The sequence below is a fragment of the Pteropus alecto genome, unplaced genomic scaffold (genome assembly GCF_000325575.1).
Source record: "Pteropus alecto unplaced genomic scaffold, ASM32557v1 scaffold71, whole genome shotgun sequence".
NCBI classification, from domain to species: domain Eukaryota; kingdom Metazoa; phylum Chordata; class Mammalia; order Chiroptera; family Pteropodidae; genus Pteropus; species Pteropus alecto.
In genome coordinates, this window is record NW_006433024.1 from 17,460,435 (window position 1) to 17,486,396 (window position 25,962).

Consider the following 25,962-nt stretch of genomic DNA (forward strand, 5'->3'; position numbering starts at 1 on the left):
CACATCCTTTGCCTCATCCTGCCTCCTACCCCCACAATGAGGCTTCTCCGTCTCTACTTTGTACTTTTCAGACCTATAGCTTGTGTTGTATATAAGGGATATAGGTCTATTATTTTAGAGTGGTGGTTCTCAACCAGGGGCAATTTTACCCTCTGGTAAAATTGTTTAGGAAGATCTTGAGACATTTTTGGTTGACACAACTTGGAGTGGGGTTTGATGCTACTGGCATCTAGAGGGTAGAACCAAGGGATGCTGCTAAACATCCTACAATGCATCAGTTCCTACAACAAAGAATTATGTACCCGAAATGTCATTAGCGCCAAGGTGGAGAAACTCTCTTTTGGTATGAGCCCTCAGCTAAATGTAAAGTGTTTTTGCTGGAGTGTTTTGAAATTGGCCCTTCCTGGGCTGGGTTGCTCTTCCCCAGGCCCCATCAAACAACTTCTATCACACTTCACCTTCATGACTTTTGTATGAAATCTTTGCTTCTGCTAGTCTTACTGTACTTTTGAGTCTAGGGTTTACATAACAGAAACTGCATTATTTTTTTCTGTTTACCTTTTTGGTTTTTGAACATCCAGGAAAAGAAGAGGAAATTTGCTTCTTCCTATTTCTACGATCATACCAAAGTCTCTGGAGGGTTACTTAAACCCAAAACTTCAGTTCAAGATGTTTTAGTATATGAATTCCCTGAGCACTCAGGGTCTGTCTCAGTACCTTTTCTCTGTCTCTCTCACTGTTCTTGTCTCTCTCTATTGTCACGGTCTCTTCAGTGCCTTTACTCTGTGTCTCTCTCTGTCCCTCTCACTCTCTGCCTTCGAGAGGAGACCACACTCAGTCTCTGGAGTGTTACTCCTTTTCTAATAAACTTTCCTTTTGATTCAAAAAAAAAAAAAAAAAAAGATGTTTTAACACGAGAATGTGAATTCAGGTTTCAAAGCCTCTTACAGCCCATTTGGGGTTATGAATTCTTGGGGAAAATGCTTCTTCAACTCAGTGCTAAGATTTCTTTGTAGGTTTTTAGTGAGGATGGTGAGTAATGGATTTTACTCCTAGCTTCTCCCTAACCTGATGGGGGAGGCCACTAGAGATCTAGGCTTGTGCGGGAAGAAGGTGGCTGGGTCTTCTGTTAGTCTCCTGCCTGGGTGGGCTGGGGGATGGGGTTGATTCTTATGTTTTTCATCTCTGTCAGCCCATGAGAAGGTTCACATAATTTGGCAATGCCTTCAAGGGTGAAGGCAGTCTCCTGCCTTGCCCACCTCTCTGGGTTCCTGATTTCTCTTATTTTTGGCCTTCTAAGTGTCTCCTTCTTTCCTGCCAGGTCATTGATTAATTTTTTAAAAATTTCTTATTTTAACCAGCCTTTAAAGTTGCTCTCATCATAAAAGTCAGTTAACATATCTATTTATTCCACTATACTGCCCCAAATAGAATTTTTGTCCTTACCTCTTTAAACCTCTATTTCCTTATCTCTGAAATGGGACTAATAACAGTTATCTCAAAACTGTGAGGGTGAGTAAGGTAACATATGTAAACCACCCAGAACAGTGCTCAGCAGAGAGTAGACATTCGTTTTCTCCTTTCCTTTCTTTCTAGTCTCTTCCAGTTCCTCCTTCCCCTTTCCCTGTGGTGGGAGTGTTATGGCGCGAACGATTCTGAGACCCACGGAGCCAATTGAGATTAATTATGAGCCTTTATTAGCCGGCCGGCGACTGATTCTCTACCACGCAGGGCTAGAGGAGATCAGCCCCGAGCTTTCAGAGCAGGCAGCTGATAAAGCTCAAGACCATATCCTGGTGGTCTCCTGAACAAGCAAGCAGATTACAGAAGTGGAAGTTGGCTTTTAGCATATCTTTGCCCGGAACAACACCCTTAATTAACAAGTAAATGGATTACAGAAGCAGACATTGGCCATCTACATATTTTATACAATACACTTCCTAAACCACACACAAGCAAGTAGGACAACTTCTGATATCTAAAGATATTTCTTCCCTGTAGCTGACTTAGCTAGTTTGCTCACTTGAAAATTTTCCACCCTTAACAGGAGAGAGCCCTGGGGAAGTGAATCCCTGGTCCCCAGCCAGCTCTGCAGCCTCACCATCCTGCCAGGACCCCACCTCCTGCCCACACCCCGCTTCTAGGTGCCAGTCCTCAGGGACCAGCTCCTCAGCCTTACAGAGCTTTCACTGTTTCCTCTTGTCGTTTCCTCCTGCACTGGAAAAGGGCCACAAATAATGATTCTGGTTGTCAGTACCCTTTCCCAGCCAGCCGGAAACCACGCTGTCTGCAGGGGCACAGCCCTCCTGTTGGGTTTGCCAATTCAAAGGATTAGAGTCAGCGGTGCTCTCTCTACCACTTCCCTTCCCACCCCTCCCCCAATAGGAGTGGGGTGAGGGAAGGTCGAAGTTTTTCTTGATTTTTCTGGATAGCTTTTAATTTTAAAATGATTTCAGATTTAGGAAAGAAGGTACAAAAATACAAAGAACTTCTGTATATCCTTAATCCGAATTCCCCAAGTGTTCACACTTTACATCATTGCTTTATCGTTTTATCTGTCTATCCACAAGTATACACGCACATTACTTTATTATTGTTATTATTACTTTTTTCTGGATCATCTGAGAGATAGTTGCAAATACGAAGCTTTTTTACTCCTCAGTACCCCTTAGTGTGTATTCCTAAAAACAAAAGTATTGTCTTTGATATCCATAGTGCAGTTATCAAATTCAGGAAATTAATGTAAATATAATACTATGATGTAACCTATAAACATTCCTATTTTTCCAGTTGTCCCAATAATGTTCTTTATAAGAAAAAAAACTTCATTTTCTGTTCCAGGTTCCTACCCAGCATCTCGTAGCTGCCAGGTTTCTAATCTGGAACAGTCCTTCATCCTGTCTTTGTCTTTCATGATCTTAAAGTCTTTGAAGAGTCCAAATCAGTTATTTTGTAGAATATCCCTAAATTTGAGTTTATCTGCTATTTCTTCATGATTAAATTCAGGGTTTGCATATTTGGCAAGAATACCACAGAAGCAACATTGTGCCCTTTGCAGTTCATCATCTCAGGAGGCACGTGATGCCAGGCTGTGCCACCACTGGTGGGGTCGACTTTAATCACTTACTTAAGGTGGTATCTGCCAGGTTTTTCTACTGTAAAGACATGATTTTCCTCACTGTAATTAATAAGTATTTTGACAGTATATGAATATCCCATTCCTCATTAAACTTTCACCCTGTGGTTTTATTATACATTGACCATTCTTACCTGAATCAGTTACTACTATGATATTTTTTTTAAGAACTCCATCGTTTCCTATATATTTATTAGTTGGCATTCGAACATAAGAAAGAATACTCCTGTTTATTTATTCGTGCATTCAGTTAATTTTATCGGTATGGACTTATGAATTCCTGTTTTACTCAACACCTTGTAATAGTTATTATCATTATTCGTACGGAGGCTCATATTGTCTCAGACTTGTCAGTGGGAGCTCAGTAGCATTTTAACTGTTCTTCCTGCATCTAAGAGCAGGGCCTGCACTTGTTTTGCTCATTGCCAATCCTAGCTCTTAGCACAGTATCTAACATGTTATAAATGAATGATAAAATGCTTACCTATAAAATGTCAACAGTAATAGTAACTGTCATAGGGTTTTTGCAAGAAATAAATGAGCTGTTACATACCAAGTGCTTAGAAAAACAGTGCTTAAAACATTAGCTCACATTTATTCTCCACTTACTCTGTGCTAGGTACTTTGACATATATTAATTTATTATTACTGGTCCTGTGAGATAAGTAATATTCTTTATTTCACAGAAGAGGAAAGCGAGGCTGAGAGAGATGAAACATCTTGCCCAAGGTCATGCAGGCACTATGCAGTGCATCCAGGATTTGAAACCAGGTCTGTTTGCTCCAAAGCCTACGTTCTGACCGCTGTGTCATATTGTCCCCTTATACATGTCATGAGAGTGAAGCAAACTGATGAGTATACAATGAAAAGAGTTTTGGTAGATTAAAGATGGAAGGACATCCAGAAGAGCCAGCACAAAGGATGTTGCAACATATGAAAGTCCAGATTCTTAAATAGTCTTTTCCACTCTGCTTCCCGGGCGTCAGCTCATTGACCTGAACTGTCTTCTTCTAGCCTCACACCTTCAACCTCGGTGCTGCCTTCTACCAATCCTGCTACCACTGTCTTCCTTCAGCTAGGCAACACTTCACTCTGCCAATAGCTCTGTTAACAGCCCTCACCAGTGCTCCTTGACACTTAGGTCCCTGCTCCATGGCTTTGACAGAATTTCACAGTTATTTATTTGATTAGTCAATTCATGTCTGTCTACCCTGATAGACTGTGAGCTCCATGAAAACAGACATGATGTCTGTTTTTGTTACCATTGTATCTCTTGGGCCAACCTATAGTGGGCACTCAATAAATACTTGTTGAATGTATGAGTGATCACAGCCCTTTACTTTTTCATCCACTCTTTCTTTGACTTTCCCCGAGAGTCCAGCAAGAGTGTCCTGAGCTTTAAAGAATGAGGGTACTCTTGGTGGTTCCGAGAAAGAAAAGGCCTATTTCTAAAATCCCACAATGGGCAAGGAGCAGAGCTAGAATCCAGGCTCATTCTACCTTCACGGCTGTGTCCCCCATTGACCTTTACCTCAGTATTCAGATTCCTAGCCCCATGGAAATAGTTTTGGGCTTCTGGAAATGGATGCAGAGGGACTCTGGGTAGCAACCAGTTCTCAGGAAAATGAAGTTATTGGTGTTACTAATACTCGATTTTGAATTTATATGACTGAAGTGTTTCTGGTGATTCATGCCAATATCAGGAGGGGCCTTAGAATCCATCTCAAACTGACAGCTGGGCTTGATTGTGTAATCCTGCTGGTGACAACAATCTTATATTTCTTAGAAAATCTGGCCTCACCTAGTCTTAGTAGGTGAAAGGGCTAAACCCAGGAGATAGGAAATATACTAGGGCACAGGTAGCTACTTGTCACTGATGGGCACAAGAAAGGAGAGCTGTATCAACTTTACCAGTAAGGCCAAGTAGAGGGTGGATATCAATTAAAAGGAAAAGTCAAATGAAACCTAAGTAATGAGTCAGGACCATGGAGATAACACCTAGGAGTAGGGTTTCTCTGCATCAGAATCTCCCGGGAGCTGGTTAAATTCAGATACTTGGGCCCTACTTCAGTAATGCTAAACCACAACCTCTAAAAATAAATTTTACCTTTTATAAACACCCACCCACCCAAAGCAATGCTGATGTACACAGGACTTAGAGATCAGTGTCTTAGAAAAAAGACTACACAATGTGAGACACATTCAGTGCCAAAAATATGGGTGAGGACACAGATTTTGTGAGATAATCCAACATTATTTATCCTAGGCAGCTAAGTAATTTTATGTGTTCTGTGTACAAAATGATCCTGAGTGCTAGTTTTAATACATAGCTATTCCATTTATGGATTCCCTATGCATATACATCACAGAGGGTTCTTTTTAAATGCAAATGCCTTGTACTTTGGTTGATTTTTATATATATGCTGGAAAATAAATCTTATATATGTAGTAATAGTTTGCAAGGCAATAGTGCTTACAAATACTATCCTCATGTTACTAACAGTCCAAAAAATTACTTTTGTCTTCCCTCAACCCCTTTGGTGGGCAAGTGTAGGGCAGTTTGATTGCAATTGATATAAAAAGGAGCTCTCAGATCAGAGAAAAAACAGATCAACATCTAATGAATGAGAAAAGGTGGAGAGCATTGAGGTAGTTTCAGTGAAGGTTGAGGGAGCTGTTCTTGAATCTTCACTTAAAAAATGAGGTCATAAGGATAACTCACTCCCCATGTTTCTCTTATTGTATTTCTTCACTTATTAAATGCAACTTCTCACCCCAGAATGTTTTATCTTAGTTTTCCTCCAGTGGATATGGAAGATCATTATAACATTGAGAATTTGAAAGAGCCAAAGTACCAAGATATTGAACTGATATCTTTTCTTTTCACAATAAGAAAAGCTCCACTAAGGCAGAAATTTCTGTCTCTTGTTCACTGTGGTGTCCTCAGCACTGAGAACAGTGCCTGGCAAATGGTAGGTGTTCAATGCATATTCAGGAATGGCCATTATTCCAAAGGCAAGTATACAGGAAGAGATTTCCATTTCAAAATGAATACCTCTGAAATTAGAGCAAGGATCACATTGATGGTCTGACTTCTTATGGTAGCCAGCTATATAAGTGTCCTCCAGCTGCTGTAAATCCAGGTGTTGGCAGGGTTGGTTCCTTTCGGAGGCTCTGAGGGAGAATGTATTCCATGGCTCTCTCATAGCTTTTGGTGGTTTCCAGCAATCCTTGGTATTCCTTGGCTTCTAGGGGCCTATCTCTAAAATTCATGAGAATGTGGGTAAACTATTTCTCTAAATGGCAAGCTAAGTTGTTTGGACAGATCCTCTTACTAGTGACAACTTAAAAGTCTGGGTGAAATATACATTCATTTTGTTAAAAGCATTAAAGAATCGACAAGATAAATAAGATAGTTAGGAATATTGAGCCAAAATCTAGAAGGTGAAAACTCAGAGAAGAAAGCCCAGCACTCAAAATCACCTTTGCCATGAAGTCATTTACTAATCTAGCAGAATCAGTTACAAAAGTGATAAATCTTCTCCTTTAAATTGTAACTTCAAATATCTACAACTTAAGGGTAAGGGTAAACAGGAAGTAAACCAGTCCTTGAGCAGACTTGCAACTCAAGTTTGCTTCACCAGGTGGCCCAGGGAATCTCAAGTCTTGAACTGAAGGTAGTTTCAGACTATTAGTATATCAAGGTGGTTAGTAGAAAAAACAAAAACCTTTTCTGAAGAAAAGTAATGTCATACTGGTTTCAAATTATTCTTGCAATTAATTTTTCATAGATAATGTCCAGTATGTCAGGATAACCAAGTGCATAAGGAAATATGAAGCCATGAGTGAGAACCAACAGAAACAGACCTCCTAAAGACTTAATATGTTAAAATCATTAGAGCCAAATAATAATATACTGATGCTTACTGGGTTTAAAGAAATGAAATATGGGGTTGAAAATATCTGCAATAAATTATAAACTGTAAAAAGTATTATAGACTATTTAAAAAAGAACCAAATAGAATTTTGAGAAAGAAAAAAAATACAATAACTGAAAATGAATAACTCAGTGAATAGTTTAATTGTTGATTAGACACATCAGAATAGGGAATTAGTGAACTTGAGATAACTCAGAAGAAAATATCCAGAATTCAGCAAGGAAAGGTGAAAAATATAGGAGTAATGAGAAGAGGCATAAAGGGTATAGTTAGAAAATTTAACATATGTTTGAGTCTTGCAAGGATAGAAAAGAAAGAGTAGGAGGCAGTATTTGAAGAGAGAATGGTTGAGGATTTTTCGGTATTGATGGAAGATACCAATCTACAGATCCAAAAGTCTAAATAATCTCAAGCAAGATTAAAGAAATTTCTACCTGGATATATTATAGCAAAACTGTAGAAAACCATTGAAAAAGAGAAACACTTATTAAAAATAGATAGGGAGCAAAGACAGGTTACCTCCAAAGAGTTGACTTGTCAGCAGTAGTAATAACAGAATATATAGTTACTTCTTCAATGTGATGAGAGAAAATAAATGTCAACCTAGAATTGTGTCCCCAGTGAAAATATCCTCCAAAAACATTGAAGAAATAGCCTTCAAGCAAAAACAAAACAAAAAACCCAAGACAAAAAGACAAAAGCACTAGGTTATCCATTGTAGTACTATTTACAATAGAAAAGATGGGAAACAACCCAAATTCCATCAGTAGGAAGCTGGTTGAATGAACCATGACACATCCATACAATGAAGGACTGTGCAACTGTAATAAAGAATGAGGACTACCTTTACATGCTACTCTGGAATGATTTCTAAGGTATTAAGTACCAAAAATCTGTATTATATCTACCTTTTACCTGAAATTGTGGGGTACACACATATATATTTGTTATGTTACTAAGAAGGAAAATCATATATACATTTTAAAAGATTGCATATAGGGACACAGTGAGAGGGAACAGAGCTATGAATGGAGGACATAGACATCTTTGAATAACCTTATTTGACTTTGGATTTGACTTTGGAACCATGCAAATCTCTTATATCATTATAAAGCAGAATTAAGTTTAAGACCTACTTCCTAAAATTAAAAGTAAAATAAAGCAAATGAGTCCAAATTGATGTCATAATGATACAGAAAAGAATTATTCCAAGTATTTAAACCGTGGTAATTTCCTACACATACATAGTAGAAAAGATAAGAAATAAACTGCCAGAACAACGACAACAACTATTTATAATAATCATATTATTGGTGTTAGTGGTGGCATTGTTATTCTAAGACTGTTGTGTGTATAGGGTGAAATTAGCATCAGAACTACGGGTATGGTGAGTGAGACCCTTAGAGGAGAGAATTTAAGGAGGGACTTATGCACCTGCACCATTCCGAGAGTGATGCCACCTTGAATTTTGCACAATATGTGCCTCACTGACCTCATCCTAGTCCTGGCCCTGTGTAGGATAAAGCAATAAATATGTTAATGTCATTAAGAACTATGATTTTTGATGTGAGCATGAGTAATGAGATTAAATGAAAACCCTGTACTCCTAAATTTGAATTTTCAGTATCGGCATCATTTCATAATGTTTTTCTTCTTGTGATATATTTTATCTTAAAAATAAGAACATACTTCCTAGTTCTGTCCACTGAAAGGTCCAGAAACGATGACTGACAAGGAGTCCCCTGGTGCCCAGACTATAGCCTTTACACACCACTTGCCACTAAAAGTTACTGTGAATCTTTGGACAAAAGTGCAGGGTGAGCCTATAATATCTTTTCTCACCAGAAAGCAAAGAAGCTATTAAAGACTGCTATGGTCAGTCAGAACGACTCAGGAGGAAACGTGAATAAGCTGTCATTGACCATAGATGGAATAACTAGAGTGTCAATAAAGGTAATAACTACAACGAATTGAAACTCATTAAATATATTTAAATGCATATATCTATAATGATACCAAAAAATCTCTTTAATCACCTTTGGGAGATACCAAGGAACTAACTCATTTTGGAAATGCTAAATATAAAATTACTCTGCCTTTCCTATATAAGCTGTACTTTAGGATTACCGAATGATTGATGAGGGAAGTTTCTCTTCACAGAAGCATTCCAGCTAATTAATGAAGAAAGACTGCTCGTGTTAGAATGTCACCATTTTCCAACCTCTAATGAATTCGTGGATCTGGGCACTGATTATCAGTTCATTATTTACATTCCCAAAGAGAAACAGCCAGACATTGTGTGCTTCCTAATGCAAAAACACCACCTTACTTTTGAACCTGAATTGGATTAAGTCTCCAAATCCAATGATAAATTTCAAGGAAATATGGAGAACAGAGAAATGTGTTAAATGACAGTAAAGTGATACAATTAGCAAAATCCAGACTGTTTCTTCAATAATAGCAGCAACAACATGCAAGAAAGAGAAAAGATGGAGGGACAACCTATAGGGTAGGAGAAACTTAAATGACAAATTAATCAATAACAATATAAAGAATTCATTTGCATCTCAGTTCAAATAAATTGTAAAAACAAAAATTAGTAGGACAATTGGGGAAGGGTGAACACTGATAAGATATATGGTGATATAAGGAGTTATTGCTGATATTTGTTCCCTATTTTCTTTTTCTGGTTTTATTGAGATATAATCGACAACACTGTATTAGTTTAAGGTATATAACATAATGATTTGATATAAGATGATTACCACAATAAGTTTAGTTAACATCCATCACTGATATTTTTTTGGTGAATGATATGGTTGCGTTTAAAAGGGAGTCCTCTTCTTTTACGATATACATACTAAAATATTTACAGTTGAAAAGGCATGATGTTTGCTGCTAAATAATTTAGGGTGAGAGGATCTGCATGTGGGGAGACCAAGAAAACTGGATTGTTAATGAGTTAGTAATTGCTGTAACTTGTGATGGGTAAATGCGCTTCATTATACTAGTTTATTTTCTTTTGCTTATGCCTAAAATTTTCAAAATAAAAAGTGTTATTCATAATAAAAAATGAAAATAAAGTCAAAATAAGGATTCTTTAAAAGGAAAAAATCCTGTAGTCAAGGAGATACTAAAGGTGTTTCAGGCAGAAGAGAAATGATTACAGCTGGAAGGTTAGAAATGCAAGAAGGCTTGAAAAAGAAAAATGGTACCGAAGAAGGAAATCAAAATGAACATTGACTTTATAAAACAACAATAACAATGCCTTATGTACTCTTAAAATTATAAAATGAGAACTCACACCACAACAATAGCATGAAATTAAGAAATTGAATAATTGGAGTTAAAGGTTCTCACATGGTCTAGAAAGAGGATTTGGTATTGAGTTGTGCTGGACTCTGGCAAGTTTTGAGTGTGTGTCACGGTTTCCAGGATAACGACTTAAAGGATATGAGGGGTGAATAACACCAGAGAGTAGTTGTGGGGAAGAAAAATGAAATGCTAAAAAAAAAAAAAAAATTGCTCAATTCATCCTAAGGCTAAAAAGAAGAAAAAAAGAAATGAACAGTGGGCTAAATAGATTGCACAAAATGAGATTGTAGATTTAAACCCAAATACATTTGTAAATTTATTAAAAATTAATAGACTAGTTTAAAAATGAGGACATCAGACTAGATTTAAAAAATCAAACTGTATGCTGTTTACAGGAGATGAATCTAAAACATAAAGACACATCAGAAATGAAAGAATGAAAAAATTATCTCATGTAAGCACTAAACAAGTAATTGATGTAGTTATGTTACTATTAGACAAAGTAGGTTTTAAAGAAAAAAATTAACGGAAATGAAGAGAATCATTAAAGAAGGGTCAACATTTTGATTATAGTGAGAGCCCCACGATGCTTGCCTCTTGGTGGGGGGGTTGGGGAGGGGCTGTAATAAGGAAGCGACAGGTGGGACCTGGTTGCCACCAATGGTCCATTTCTTTGTCAGATAGTGATTATATAGTTGTTTGCTTTACAATGTTGGATAGAGGATGTACTGTACCTTTGCTTTATGTCCTCTTCTGTGTCATATTTTACAAAAGAATTGTTTTGTATTTTCAGTGAATGAATGAAGTGGGAAATTCTATTCTGACATCGGAGCTTAAGTCCTTAATCACGTTAATTCTGCGCTTACATGTTACCTAATAATAAGAAAAGCTCTTTGTAGATGTTAACTTGTTTAAAACTCATAATGACCCTAGGAGGTAGATTCTACTTTTCGTCCCTATTTTAAAATATGGAAACAGGCATAAACGAGTTAAGTTCAAGATCAGAGAACTAGAAAGAGATGGAGCCAGGAATCCAAACCTGTAGTCCAGTTCCCAAGCCTCTGCTGTCAGACCACTTCATGATACAAAAAGAGAGTCTTTGGAGATGTGCAGACAATATCTTTTAATCTCTAAATATGCCTGTGTTATCAGATTGGGGGAAAATGCATATGAAGAGAAATGAGCATAGAAGAGCAGACAAGATGGAGAAAAATGGAGAAATCATCCTATAACATACTGGTATTTATTAAAGCAATAGTAATCACTAAGTTTGGGGGGGCAGGGATAGAAAAGTAGACCAGTGAAATGGAATTGAAAACCTAAAAACATACCCTCATAAGTATGGGAGTATAGAATAAACAGAGAAGCATGACAAATCAGTGAGGAAAATATGGACAATTTAATATATTCAGTTGGGAAAAATGGCTCTCCATATGGAAAAACATAAAACTAAGTTGCTACCTCACACCACATGTAGTTATAAATTACAGACAGATTTTAAGTCTTTTTTAGAAGAAAACATAGGGAAAATGTGTTTATGACTACTTTGAAATTAAAAAAAAAAAGATATCATCTACTAAGTATAAAGAAGCACCACAGATGGGGAGGAAATATTTGGAACTCATAAAACTGACTTATGTCCAGAATACATAAAGGCCATCTCCCAAATAATAAGAAAAAAAGTCAATAGCAAAGTCAATAGAAAAACAGGCAAAGTAATTCTGTGGCAAGTCACAGAATTTAACAAATAAAAATACGGGATATATAAACAACAAATAATTTTTTAGCATATATTCTTATGTTCCTAGTATGTGTATGTGCTGGGCTTCCTGTATTTGATAACTTTTCTGAGAAGATGTGTTTGACCTCACTAGAAATCAGAACATGCAAATTGCAACAATGAAATTTCATATATATCAATTTAGCAAAAACTGATCACGTCTAATTGGCCTGCGGGTGTATAAATGGGTGTAACCCATTTATAGAGAATTTTGTAATACGTACTAAAGTTGAAATGTTCATTTCGCTACGGCCCAACAATTATCCTTCTAGGCATCTATTGAGAAACTTTTGCCTTAGTACATGAAGAAACACGTATAAGGATATTAATTGCATACTATGGAAATAAAAACAAAACAACCCCCCCCCCCGAAAAAAAAGATGAAAAACAACCCTATATTCCTTAGTGGTTCAAACCTTTGTGGTTTAAATCATCTAACATAATCCTATCATTATAATCATATAACAAAAAGCTAACCAGTAGTTAAAAAGTGAAAGAACTTAGAGCTGTACATTTCGACATGGATAAATTGCAAGTACATTATATTGAGTGACTAAGGCAAATTACAAAAGGATATTTATAGTAAAACTTAGATGCTCAAAATCACACAATATGCTATTTATTAATATGTCTATGTGCATGTATACTGGAAGTGAAAAACTAACATATGTATGAGTGTGTGTCTTGGTGGCTACTTCAGATGAAGGTGGGAGAGGCGAAAGTACGGATGAGTTTTCGGCTGTACTTACATTGCTTTCTCCCAAAGAAGAAGAGATAAGGAGAAGTAAATCTGATAAAAAGGTTAAATCTATTTAATCCAGGTGATGGGGTGTGGGGCAGCTGTTTTTAACATTTTCTAGATGTTTGAAAAGATTCAAAATTAAGAGCAAGAAGTAACTTTTTAACAGGAAGTAAATGATATGGCAAGTCCCACACTACCCCGATGCCCTTCCAGCTCAGAGGTAGTATTTAGCATCTATCAAAAGATCAGAAATAGTCTACAGCCATGCTACCCTGAACAAGCTCAATCCCATCTGATCTCAGAAGCTAGGCAGGGTTGGGCCCTGGTTAGTACTTGGATGGGAGACCACCTAAGAAGACCAGATGCTGTAGGCTTAAAAACTAAAAAAATAAGGGATTGTAAGCTGACCAAGTCTTTGCAATCTGTGAGGTCAACCAAGGGCTGCTTTGCCTAAAAAAAATGAAAAAAATAAAATAAAAGATCAGATGTAGTGGAAGGGGAGTCAGACTGGCCTTTGGGTGGTGAGCACACAGTGTGTAATAGCCTGCTGAAATGTGAAAGGGTTAAAGGACAATTAAAACCTGAAACTGGACAAAGGAAGTCTATACCTTAGGCCTAGTTTCTGGAACCCCTAACCGCATTCTGTTAATCATGAAACTTGTAACAATGAGCTCATACGCTAACTGCCCATTTCAGCCTGTGTAACCCTGCTTGCTTCCGTGGTATGAAAAATAATCAATTGTATATAAGGTGAAAATTACTGTTCGGCCATCGCCCATGGGAACACTGGCTATTGCCCATGGGAACATAGGCAATCACCCAGAGGAACATAACATTCTAACAACAAGCTTTCTGCTTCTGTACTCCCCGCTTGCACACCTGACCAGTGGGTTGACAGGTAGTGAATAGGAGAAAGATGGACCTTTGTGTTTAAGACAGAATGAGGAATAGGATTTAGGGCTTAAAAACCTTATATCTTGGCATTTCGGGGCTGCTCCTTTGGAAGGACAGCCACCGGCTAATAAACTGCCTCTATCATCAAAGCACTCAGGTTGAGTCTGATTATTCTGGTCACAACAAGTGCAGTACACAGATGATGTATGATAGAAAAATGTTATCCAATGTCACCCTGATAAATTTAATTTAAATAAGGCAAAAAAAATAGCCGAAGGGAAACCAATGAATTATAAGTAGTATTTGGTAAAATATTTACTGCGCAGACACCAAAAAGACAGTTGCAAACCGGGAGCACTCAAACCAAAACATGGAACGAAGCTCAGGGCTATGTCGTAATAAAGTGGTTTATACAGTAAGAAAGCAGTCATAGCTGATTCTTCACAGTAATTATAATATTATAATTATAATTATAATATTATTATATCAGTAATTATAATATTGTTATATCATTTAAGTTTCCCTAAATGATAGGGAATTGGTCAGTGGTTACCTCATACGCACCTTGGGAAATAGTTCAAGTTTGTTTATGATTTCCAGAGCCATTAGTGAGAGATGACCAAGATCAAGTTAGAGTTACAAAATAAAATACATCAAGATTTGCTTGTATGAGTAAACTAGTTTTGCCTACTCAGGGATTTTCAAAAGCTGGTCTCCATTTGTTTTTAATTTTAACATGTCATCTCTGGCTCATCTCATTAAGCTCATGGCTCTCCTTAGGTCACCTCCAAGGGAAGAGTGTTACCTCTCCAGTGCGTCATTCCCAGGCCACTGGCTGTTGTCAGGTATACCAGCTGTGCGTCTGGGTAGGAAGACAGCATGGACTGCAAGGACAGCACTGAGATGCTTTTTCGTGTGTATCAGTCCTGACTGAACTAAAGGTAGTGGATGGTGTTTGAAAGTCCCTTGTTCACTTGTCTCAGCAGGCTTTGGCAGAGGCAGGGGCTGTCAGCGCAAAGGGTTGTCCTGACTTGTCCTAAACCAGGTCAGAACTTAGTGTCTTAAGCTGAGCTGGATCCTATACCTCTCTGCTCTTTCCTCCCTTTTAGAGCTTTATGACGCTAGGGCCACTGAAGCCAAGCCTCACCCTGGACTTCATTGGACTTTCTTTGCTTGCCAAGAAAAACAAAGAGTCGTGGGCGGGGGCGGGGAGAGGCACAGCAGTGGTGTTTGAGAGGAGAACAGATGCTGCACATAAAAGTGAAAGCAGCCACGAGCCACCACGCACCTCAGGGTACCTCTCTCTGCTAGGCGCATTTGTAGCAACAGGTTGGCAGGCGCCAGTTCTTTAAAAGGTTACCTCTTTCAGCCCAGCACCTGAATTTAACAGGGAAGATCAGCACTTAACCCACAGAAGTGAATCCCAGTTAATTTTATGCAGCATTCCAGATCCAAACCTTCAGTCATTCCTAAATTGTCTACTAAATTCAGTACAGATAACTCCCCTGGTATTTTAGGGTCTCAACCTACCTTTCTCACCTTCTCTCCACTACCTTCTACCTCAGCTAGCTGGATCACTAGCTCCCCAGAGGCCAGGTGTGGAGGCATTTCTTGGCATCAGTCACACTGGAGTTCCAATGCCAAGCTCACTGTCTATTCACAGTGGGGTCTTGGGAAATCCACTTAAGTCTCTGAGCCTCTGTTTCCCCATCTGTAAAATGGGAGTAAAATAGAACTTAAATATCTTGGTGAGGATTCTGTAAGATGACTTCCAGGCTGTGGGAAGAGCCCAGAACCAGGTGTATAGTTGTTCAGTCAGTGCATTCATCTTCCCACCTTCTGTTTAACTACCTCTTCACCGCTCTCAAAATCTTCCTCTACTGCCCATTCTTCCCTTTTCCTTGTTGGTATTTGTCTCATTAGAAAGTTTCCTTTCTTCTCTGGCATCTTTTACACTGTAGCCATCGGTACTAGATTTAGTCCTCTCTATAAGACTTAATTTTTTCTTATTGTGGTAGAATATGCATTACATAAAAATTATCACTGTAACCAGTTTAATTATGCAGTTCAATGGCATTACGTACCTTCACATTATTGTGCATTTTTTAGCACCATCATTCTCCAGCTGAATTCAGCTTCTTCTAAGTCACAAAGCAGATCATGCGCAAATGCAGGCAGCTCTGTCTGCCTAGAAAACTCTTGGGGCTGACACCTATTCATCCTTCAGAGTCTGTCTGCCTTTTGAATCCTTGCCCTACCGGGTGAGGACTAAATGATATAAAGCATGTTTTCAGCTGTAAAGTACAGAAGATTCAAAATGCAGTGGTCGATCAGGAAAGATTGTTTATTCTCACATCACAAGAAGTCTAGGGTGGGTTAATCCAATGGCTCAGGGATGGTACCCAGGATCCAGAGAACCTGGGTAGGGTGGAGAAGGCTCCAGCACAGAGCTGAGTGAAGAGCGAAGAGAGTCATGGTTTTTTAGCAAGGAGGGGGAGAAGGAGTGGCTCTTCTTTAGTCTCCTTTATATTCCCAGGGCATAGCCTGTGCTTGGTACACAGTAGGCATTTAGTAATTATTTGTTAAATGAGGTCACAAGCCCAAATCTAGGATGTGGCATTTTTTACCCTGCTCTAAGTAACTGATAAGTGTCACCAGATATGGGCTCTATGATCGATCAGAGATAGCTGTTTGAATATTTCTGTGGCATGGATGTCGTTTAGGGTCACCCCATTCCCTAAACTATAATTCTCTGCTCACCAAAATATACAAGCCACCAGTACACCTTATGAAAAATGAGGTGTATTTAGGTGTTTCAAAACAAATGAGCTTCCATATCTTGTCTAACAATTTGGCAGAGAGATAATAGCTGGATGGCATGTGATACTGACAAAAGGTTTAGGAAAACGAACACTTCCATTCACTATTTGTTAAAATGGACAGTAATACAAATTCAGGGGAAGGTAATTTGATGATAACCCTTCAAAATGATAAGTGTATAAGTGAGTCTTTGGCACCAGCAATCCTCATTGTAAGAACATGGCCTCTAGAAATCCTCATGAGTCTATGCGAAGATATCTGTGCAGAAACATCGTGGTGAGTTTATTCATAATACTAAAAAAATATAATCATTTGAAACATCCATAAATAGGGGATTGATCTGATAAATTCTGGGACAACCTTATCCAAGAAATTTGATGCTATTAAAAAAACTAAGTAAATGCTATACTTAGTCTTAGCCCAAAGTCCGAGCAGCCGCAGTGCTTGTAGTTATCAATATGGTATTGTACATTTCAGAATTTGTCAAGAGGGTGGATCCCATGTCAAGTGTTCTTCACACACACACACACACACACACACACGGAAACTCAGGGAAACAAAGGAAACTTATTAAATATGTGCAGTTCTTGATACATCAATTATACCTCATTCAAGCTGTTAAAAATTTAAATCCACATGTACCAAAAGATGCCCTTAGTCTACTGCTAAGTGAAAAAGAACACATTGTAAAATAGCATTTATATTAATAAGCACTTTTTGTATTTGTATTATAGGTATATGTTTTATATTTGCCTGCTGTAAACCATTCTGAAAGATTTAACAAAACTTTAACGTCTATTTGTTATGGTAATGCTAGCTAGTGTAACAAATTGCCAAAGCTGCCTGGTGTGCACAGAAACAGGCGTCCTGACCAGTGTGCCTTTCTTCTCCAAGTAGAGAGAGATCCAGAGTTCTGGTTCCATCCTGAGGCCTGCCATTTTCCATGTGGGGTGTCTCAGAAGGAAGGCCTATAAAAGTTTTCTTGGGGCCAGGCCTGGAAGTGGTACATTTCACTTCTGCTTGTCCCCATTAGCTGGAACGTGCCACGTGGTCACACTGGACTACAGGCAAGGCTGGGAGAAGAGGGCCAGCCGTGTGCCCAGAGAGAGTGGGAAACAGGTCCCGATGAACACATTATAGTGTCTCACATTACACGCGCTGTAACATTCGAAGATTTTGCATGAGCAGGTATTACTCTCGTAATAGTAAACAAAAGATTGTATAAATAATCCTCTTCCTGGGTCTTTCTGACCCCCTCAGGACCAGGATTGGGGGGCTTCCCACTATGATAAATCATTGATGTTCATCGCCTAGCAATCAGCCTCTTGGACATTTTGGTCAGGATGAAACAGTTTCCCAAACCTCTGTGAGGGTGAAAATCAGACCCTGGCTTTGGTGACTCCATGAAGTTGCTGTCTCTCTGAGTGTGGTAGGCAGAATGATTGTCCCCTACCACTTCCTCTTCACAGTCATCCACATCCTAATCCCCAGAACCTGTGAATGATGTTTTATTACATGGCAAGGGGGAATTAAGGTCACAGAAGGAATTAAGGTTGCTGCTAATCAACTGGCTTTAAAAGAGAAGATTATCTAGGTGTGCCCAGTGTGATCACAAAAGTGTGACATGAGGAAGAGGGAGCCGGAAGTATGACACCAAAGAGATGGCCGTGTGAGAAAGACTCAGTTAGCCATTGCTGGCTTTGCAGATGGTGGAAGGGGCCACAAGCCAAGGAATTTGGTCGGCTCTAGATACTGCACAGTATAAGGAAATGATTTTCCCCAGGGTCTCCAGAGGAAAATGCAGCCATGCCAACACCTTGAGTTTAGCACAGTGAGACCTATTTCAGGCTTCCAACCTCCTTCTGAACTCTAAAATAATACACTTGTGTTGTTTTAGGCCTCTAGGTTTGTGGTGATTTGTTGCAGCAGCAATAGGAGTGAATACGACTGAGCATCCTGCCTAAGGAATTCAGCAGGGTTGTTTGGAGATTTCTCTCTCTGGATCTAACAGTAGTCTCTGTTTGTAGAGTCAAACTGATGTCGGTTGGAATCTGGACCTCACCACTCACCAGTTGGGTGAACTTAAGCAAGTCACTTCATCTTTCTGAGCCTCATTTTCCTTAACTGTAAGATGCAGATGCATATGCTCTTAGAGTTATCGTGGTTAACAAATGACGCTGTTTTTGTGTAACATGTAGGATATGCGCCGTAAAGAACACATATGACACTGGCTTCGAGAAGATCTCTTTTTTTACTTGCCGCTAGGAAGCTTCAGCTCAAGCCAATCAAGGCCTGCCCTTGGCCTGCCATTTTGTCTAATGTTTTGGAAGACATTCTTGACATATGGTTAGAAGACATAAATATCAATGAACTACAAGTTCATGTAGATCATTGTGTACTAGAGGCTCTTCTGAGGTCCCAGCAGGGTGCAGGGAACAAGGGGCTCAGAAGCTCCCTCCTCAGCCTCCCCACTGCCAAGGTCCCTTCTGCTTATTCCTACAGGTGGGATTGGTTCCCGCTTGGGTCAGAAGGCACCTTATCTCTCATTTTTCCGAGGCGGGGAGACTTGTTTTTCTCTCCATGTTGAGACAGTGTTCGGTGATGAAACACCTGATTCACGTAATGCCCCAAACACCCACATTCACTCTTTTCTCCACTGTGAACCGGTCTGGTAAGGAGTTTTATTCCCTTAAGTACTCAGCCCAACTTCGATCCTGAGTGGAAGAGACTATGGCTTGAGGTTTAATAGGGAGAACCTTAATCCCTAATTACTACTATGAGTATTTTGCAGAAGGAATGTTTCTAATTGTTTTCTCTGATATCTGGGTGAGGGGCCAGGTACTGGATGGTTTATATCTGGCCAAAGTAAAATTCTTACGGTTATCATTTCATCAAAACCTAAGCCAGACAGAAGCTTCATGAGACATGGTATAGTCTCAACAGGGGTTGGTGGGGACCGTTCTGGTTGGGCCGGTAGGGACTGTTCTGGTCGTTTGGAGCAGTCGTGGCCTTTTAATACCAGGAAAAAAGCTACAGGCACTCAGAGAAGCTTTGGACCCACCTAACGTGTCCTGTTCGATCTACATATTTGGTATATAAAGAGGTCCATTTTCGGAACATTTTCTCAAATCTTCTGAAAGGTAAGTCTCTGCCATGGCAAGTTGAGACCATCCCAACTTGATTATATCTTTTTTTAAAATTTATATGCTTTGTTTCTAATCATAAAAGAAATATTGGCTCATTGTAAGAAATATGAGAAATACAGAAAATTTTAAAAATGAGAACAAAAAAGTCACCAATGTACCGTGCCTGTCAATATTTTCCTCTTTTTCTTCTTCCAGTATTTTTTTTCTTGATATTAATAATTTTATATCTTCACCTGATGGTGCATGTACTATTTCATGAATTTTCTTCACTTAAAATGATCCTGTTGTGCGAGCCGGCCCGTTGGTGCCTGGAATTCCTCAGCCTGTCCCATGTGGTCTTGAGAGGTGGGGTGATGATGCTTGTACAGTGTTCTGTCAGCTCAAGAGAAATGGGAGGCAGGACTGGCATAGATTTTTCCGATTAAGTGCCTATTTTAAACATTATAGAAATGTGTCACTACAATGAACAAAACTCCTGTAATCCTGAGCCTCAGAAATAACTTTCACTACTTGGTATTTGTTATTTCCAGATTTATCTAGGTAATTATAACAATTTACAAGGGTATACAAAAGTATCTGATCAGAAATACAATCTTGCTAGCTACAGAATGGGGCAACTTCTTTTTCTATCTCATAATAACTCTCATCTCAACAGCACGTATAAATCTCTCATTCTTTTTAATGGCTGCCTAGAATTCTATTGCTTGTCTATATCATAATTTATTTACTTAACCTGCTATCGACCATCATTTGGGTGTTTAAATTTTTTTCTTTCCATAATATAATGAATGTTCTTGCACCTGAATCTTTACGCACAAGTGTGGAATGTCTGTAGGAGAAATTCTTACAAGTAGTTTCTGAATTTGAGATTTGGATAAAAACTGCAAAATTGCCCTGCAGAAAGATTGGACCAATTCACGTTTTCATGAGCTGCCTGTTTTTGCTGTACCCTTTTCATCATTCGGTATTATCAATCTTTTTAAAATATTGATAATTGAACACTTTTTATGTGACTGAATTATTATGATTTTCTTACATTTCGTTAATTATTAGTGAAGTTAGGTCGAACATCTTTTAATATGTGTATCTGGTACTTTTGTCTATTCTTCGGTGAATCACTTATTCATGTCTTTCCTTATAATTTTTAAGAGTTCTGTGTGTATTAGGGATAACAATCCTTTGCTTATCATTCGTTGTAAATATTTTCCCACAAATTGCCATCTGTCATTTGGCTCTCTGTTTTTGGCCTCCTATAAATTATAGCTAGTAGTTTTTGAGTATTTACTAAGTACCAGTTACCATGAAAATGCTTTACATTAATTATCTCATTCAATTCTTACAACAAACTGTTAAGGTAGGTACTGTTATCATCACCCCTATTTTACAGGTGAGGAAATTGAGGCTCAGAAGTTTAAGTCACCTAGGTAGGAGAGGGAGAAGCCTGGATTTGAGCCCAGGCCCTACTACATGGCCTCCTTTCCAGAATGTCCTCTATGAGGTTGTTTTTGGTCCCCGCAAAGTAAATCCCAAGACAAGGATTTGAGTTCAGTTTATGTGGGTTGTGATCCCAGGAAAGAGTAGGGAAGTGGGGAAGTCAGAGCAGAAAGGAAACCAGTACAGGTCGCATTAACGAGCAGGTCACCGCCGTGTGCAGCTGGCCTCAAGCCACCGGAGGACCTCTGGGCCATGCCTTCATGTCAACCCACATAAGGGGCAACCAGCAGGGTATTTGTCATCCATTTCCTGTATCACTGGCTGGAGTTGACTACTCGAGAGTATTAACTCCCTGGTACCTCTTACCTGCCACTGGACATGGGCTTTCCGTGTGCTGGAGGAAACCCCCAGACATAGAACCACAGACGCTTGCCATGTGAAGCTGCAAGTTGCAAGTCAGGAAAAAGGAGTATAGATAGGGGAGGATAGGATCTGCTACAGTAGCCAAGTTTACCGTTTTTTTTTTTTTTTTAATTGGGGGCATTTTTGGTCAATGTGTGTACGTTAAAGCAAAACTTTTTTCCAATGCAACATTATATATGCTCCTCTCAATTTTAGCCAGCTCTTTCCTACCCCTGCCTCCCCCACTACCATTGATGGATATTACATAGGAAGGAATTCATCTTTCTTGCTATTACTCTGGGAAGTTTGCTTTCCAAGGTCCAGGAGGCCAGCCCAGAAGCTAAGCTCTGGGGACCTCTTACTCACAAGCCTCTCCCAGGATATTTTGGCAGAATGCCCAGGCTGGGGAGGGCATAGCCTTGGTACCTGTGCCTGCAAATAGTTTGGCAAGATTTTGAGAGAGGTGAGGCTGGCTTTCCTCTTCCCGAGCCCCTCTCTCTGCCTGGGGCACCTTCATAGTCTTCTTTTGTCTTTCCACATCCATTCAAAACATTCTCCCTACAAAAGAGCTGAAAGGAGAGGGTCAAATGTTGCATCTTGGTTTGTCTGGGACTTTGAAGGTATGGAGCAGCCAGAATCTATTTGCTGAGAAAGCTTTGGTAAGCTTGGATTACAACTCAGCTCACCGGAGCATGAGAGGGCTGTCCACAGGCCTGCGGCGGCCTCCAACAACTCCCCTTCCTAATTCATGGGGTGACAGAGCTTGAGCTCCACCTAGCATGACTAGCCAGAGAGCTGTGGACCACAGCAGCATTCTTAGCTGACCCCATTCTTCCCCTTCATCTCCCTCAAAGGGGGCTTCCAAGGACCAGCAATCTAACCCACCTCTCCCGCCTGATTTTCCCTTGTCTCAAAACCTTTCTTCATATAACTTATTATCACTTTAAACTTTTGGCTGTCATTATTCGTGTGCATGTGTGTCTGACTTAGGGGTGCCCAGCACTCAGACTGGACCTGGCTTAAAGTAGCCCGAACCCTCTAGTGGGGCCCGGGAGCCAAGTGGCCTGGGCTCTGGTCTCCACTTGGCCATGGACTTGCTGGAGGACCCTGGAAGTCCCTCCTGCTGTCACAGACGATGGAGTGGCCTTGCAGTGCTGTCCAGGTGGGGGCTATGGGGAAGGTCTTCATGCTTCATCAGTCAGCCTTTGGGTACAGCAGCCCAGGAAGGAGCAGGATGTTGGGAAGCAGAATCTCTTTATCTGAGGTGCTCCCCAAAGGGGGCTGATGGCTCAGAGTGGGGGATCAGTCCCTCAGGCTGGAAGGGGGATTTGTTTGTGTAGTATTGCAGCATCTATCCACAACTCCATGAGCCCCATTTGGCCTATTGCTCAATGGAGGTGACCATGTCTCCTCTCCCCCAAGACTTCAAGAGGCTTGAGAAGACAAATAGGAAAATAGCATAGGTTAAAGGGTTTTAGAAGAAAAGTGATCCAGAGAAAATGCAATTACTTGGAATTAATTAGAGAGAAACAGAAGGCCAAGTTTGAATTATAGAACATCCTTAAGACAAAAGAATTTCATTGCTTTCATTTATTTATTTATCCAGAAATATCTATCAAACACCTGCTCTATGCCTTTACAGGGTATATGGTCCTTGCCCTCATGGATGTGCCTTCTAAGGGGCCAGGGGGAGAGATGGTTGATCACCAAATAAATACGCAGGATCCTTTTGGGTATTGGTCAACATCATGCAGAAGAGAGAAGGGAAGCAAAGAAGAGCGAAAGTGACAGGGCTGGGGAGCTATTTTCAGATGGCGGGGCAGAGAAGGCCTCTGTGAGTGCAGCCAGCGGGGAGCCATGCGCTTTGTGGGGGAGGAGCCAGTGCAGGAAAGGGACGGGTGCTCAGGGCTGCTACGCAGGAGGAAGGCACGGTGAATGCTATGGATTAAGATCAAAAGAGACGTGCGTAACTTCTTACAGAACACACTGAGAATTGAGATACATGCCTGGGTCACTTCCGTGAATCACGCGTTAAATGTCGTCGTTCTTAAAAATAATCATGAGAGGCCTGGTAGGAGGTAGGGAGAATCAGAAAGACCTGGTTTGGATTCCAGCCTCTCCACCGTTACCATGACTGAGGTGATTCTGCAATCCCGTGGAGCCTTAGTTTCCTCATCTGTGATGAGAACACCAATTGCCAAGATCAGGACTGAAAGAGCAGACGTAACTAGAGGTTTATAGATGTTAAACAAGGAAGGGAATATAACAAACAACTTGATGCCAGTACATCTGAAATTTTAGACACACACGAAGATTCTTTGAAAGATATAAATTGCCGAAAACAATAGATTCAAGACGAGATAGAACACTTTAATTGCTTTAGAGCAATTAAAGGACTTTTTAAAAATCTGCCTTGCAGAGATGCTGTGAGCACAAGAGAAAACATGTACAAAATCCCCAGCCCTGTTTTTGGCACACAGTAAGTGTCCAGTACACATGGCCATTATGATGCATGTATACCAAATAACAGTGTAAATATTTCATGATCTTCAGAACCACTTAACATTGTAAGGAAAAAAAAAAATGCTCCGTATAGCCTTGGCATTGAAATTCCTCCTCCATCTACTTCTGCTTCTCCTAGCCCCAAACATTATATGCTTAGTTATTAGACTTGATACTAAATGACTTTTCCTTATTACTAAAAATACATTACTTGCTTGCCTTGGGAGAGGGCGCTCAGATGACGGAATGTACTGCACGCCCAGACCACGTCTAAGTACAAACAAGACGTCTGAGTGCAGAAACCAGAAGGCTAGTTCATCCACTGCCCCTGCAACTCCACGCGTACTTGACAGTGACCTACCAAGACTCTATTCAGGGACACTGCTGGGGCACAACACTGCAGCCAGGCTCTGAACAAATTAGCAGTGACCCAGAACGAGTGGCGTCCAAAAGGACATTTCTCTGTGGGTCTTGCCAAGATATTCATTTCAAAGAAGGCCCTGGCTCCTTTGGGTGCCTTTCCCGTCGGCCACGTGCCTTCCCCTCGAGGACCATGTTGCACAATGGGTTTACCAATCAGAGGTCAGGTCCTGTTCCTGTCATAGACTTGCCCAACAGAGGGAAATGGCTCCAAACCTGGGGCCACAGGACTTAGATGTCGAGAGCAGGTGGCATGTGTCTGCTGGACTGTGGAGAGCAGAAGCTGCTGGGAAATGCCGGCGGCTCCTGTGGCTACCACAGGGTTGGCTCTGAGCAGGTGCGGTGGGGGTGTGGAGGGTCATCAGAACACAGGCTTTGGATCCTCCAGCAGGAAAGCTCAGAGCTGGGGTCCAGAGACCTTCAGAGCAGAGAGATACTACATGGCTACAAGGGGCCTTTCAGATTTCAACCAACTCCCCATTTGTCAGATGGAGAAACTGAGGCCCAGGGAGAGAAAGGGAATTGGCCAAGACAGCACAGTGAGTTCTTTCCAGCTTCCAGAGCTAGTGGAGTTGTTGTCGGGTGGAAGGTGAGCCTGGAACATTGACTATCAGGGAACATGAAACAACGTGGAAGGAGACTGGCTTTCCCACAAAATCCTGTCCCAAGGTAGGGAGGGGATGTGTGCAGAGAGGTTCCCAGTGTGCCCAGGGCTTTCCCCAGCCCTGCATTCTCCTCCGGCCAGATGTCACAAGGCTTGAAATGCTGCCATTAACACTCATCCTTTCTAGGGGCTTCTCTGCTGTTCTGTTTAAAATGCAATGAACGTCCTTGGAGAAACAGAACAGTTCCAGAGTCCTGGAGATTTCTTGTGAAAGCAGGGTGACAGGAGACCTGTGTTCCGCTCCGGTGGTGCCAGCACCACCCTGAATGCCGCTTCCCTCGTTTCCTGTTGGGTGGGTGGGCACCGCCTCTGCCCATCTTCCAAGGTGGTTTCAAGCATCATTCAAGATAATAGAAGGCAAAGCGTTTTGAGAGCTGAAGTGCTGCTCAGCTGTAGGAGGTGATTCTAGTTAATGATTTATGCCTGGGGGCTGTGTTTCCTGGCAGGAAGCTGGCAGTTGGGCGGGGGGGCGGACCAAAGGGAGAGAAGGGAGAGATGGGAGAGCCGGAAGCCAGGGGCTGAGTCTGGGCCATTTTCTTAGGCAGGGTCTGTCGCTGGGGCCCTGATTTCCAGCTCCATCTACACACCAGGGGCCTCTGTCTGTTCAGTTGTTTATTTGATAAATATTTATTTAGTCCTCCCCCGCCTCGCTCTGCCACTCAACTAGGCCCCAGCACAGCACTGGATTCAATGCTGAAAACGGAGTTAGGAGCAAATCCAAGCTCAGCTTCTGCCCTCAAGGGGCACAACGTGGGGTGGGGAGGTGGGG

General features: G+C 40.6%; 1 protein-coding gene and 1 pseudogene across 1 annotated transcript in view; both read left to right on the forward strand.

The window, feature by feature from the left end:
* The window catches only part of ACCSL (1-aminocyclopropane-1-carboxylate synthase homolog (inactive) like), a 122,990-nt gene that overhangs the window by 47,569 nt on the left and 49,459 nt on the right, over positions 1 to 25,962 (forward strand). The gene's annotated exons all lie outside the window — the stretch shown is intronic.
* Positions 13,166 to 13,285, forward strand: LOC112476682 (annotated as a pseudogene).